General features: G+C 59.4%; 1 protein-coding gene across 1 annotated transcript in view; it reads right to left on the bottom strand.

Annotated features, from left to right (window-relative positions):
• The window catches only part of TNFAIP8L3 (TNF alpha induced protein 8 like 3), a 38,061-nt gene that overhangs the window by 36,200 nt on the left and 575 nt on the right, over positions 1-1,286 (bottom strand). The gene's annotated exons all lie outside the window — the stretch shown is intronic.

The raw sequence follows: 1,286 nt of genomic DNA, 5'->3' as shown, positions 1-1,286 counted from the left end.
AGTGTCACCGCCCCCCCCCCCTTTCAATTTTGAAAATATACTTAGATACACACAAAACACCCACTGGATCTTTTAAATGATGTGAGAAGATCCACAAGTCACCTGTGAAATGAAATCTTAATGTTTCACAGCCACAGAAACATACAGGTAGGCAAAGGGCTCATGTTTATTAATTACACCTACACAAAGCAGGGAGCCCTGGTGCACACACACAGGAATCCTCACACACAGGAATCCTCACACCCGGGCATCTTGGCGCTGCCACCTTTCCTTCCTGCAGCCTCTTCCCATCCACCTGAAGGTGTTGGCCACAGCCGTCCTGTGAGAGGCTGAGGGGTACGACCCAGTGGAAAATGACTCCGTCCGTGGCTACTCCCAGACTGTGAGATGTGGGCAAGCTATGACAGTCCCCTGGCCAGGTGCTGTGCAGATGAAGGGGAATGATACATGCAGGGTCTTTGGCACAGCGCCTGGCGCGGTCCTGCCTGGTTCCAGAGCCTGCCTTCCCTACACCCACTCTCGGGCTGATGGTGCCCTCTTGTCACTTGGTCCCCATCCTTAGGACACTGGTCTGACATTGGGAAGAGTGGGGACTAGTCCGGGGCCTCGGGGCTATACCAAGTGGGACCCAGCACTCAGGTCACAGGTCTGCTGGGGAGGGCTGGCCTTCAGGGTCACACAGGGGGCCGCAGAAAGGGCACGTGCGCGGGTGTTCTTGTCTTCGGGGCCTGGACTCCAGGGCGGCGGCCGGAGCCAGCCAGTGGAGGTGGGCAGAGCCCAGCAGTAAGTCCACCCAAGGCTGTGGGTGGCTTCCTCCTGTTGCTCAGTATCAGGGAGAGGCGGGGGAGGACATTCATTTTTTCCCAAGCATCCACCCATCGCTTCAATAACTATCGATTGTGAAAAGCTGGCGGCGCCTCTTCCAGGCGAAGCCGGGCCATGGGGCGCCCCCGGGCCTGTGTTCCGGGACCCTCCGCGGGACCTCCTGCGCGCGTGCGGGACAGGCGGTTGGGCTAACGCTTCTGCACGGGCTTGGTCTAGCGAAATCGCAGCCACTAGCTGCCCGTCCACCCGCGGGAATTTCTTCCCCCGAGTCCCCAGTCATATCCTCGCCCCGGGTCACCTGCTCCGCAGCGGCCGCGTCGCCCCGGATTCGAGGACGGGGCCAAGAGCCCGGGAAATTATTTCAGAGGCGATGGGTGTGGAACCTCACCGTAGCAAACTACAGGTCTGGGATTTCCAAACCTTTCCCCACCCCCGTCAGCTCCGAAGAACCCGAGCGCGCT

The sequence above is a fragment of the Myotis lucifugus genome, unplaced genomic scaffold (assembly GCF_000147115.1).
Source record: "Myotis lucifugus unplaced genomic scaffold, Myoluc2.0 scaffold_23, whole genome shotgun sequence".
NCBI lineage: Eukaryota > Metazoa > Chordata > Mammalia > Chiroptera > Vespertilionidae > Myotis > Myotis lucifugus.
The sequence above is the reverse complement of the archived record's forward strand: the minus strand, read 5'-3'. Positions and strand labels throughout refer to the sequence as shown.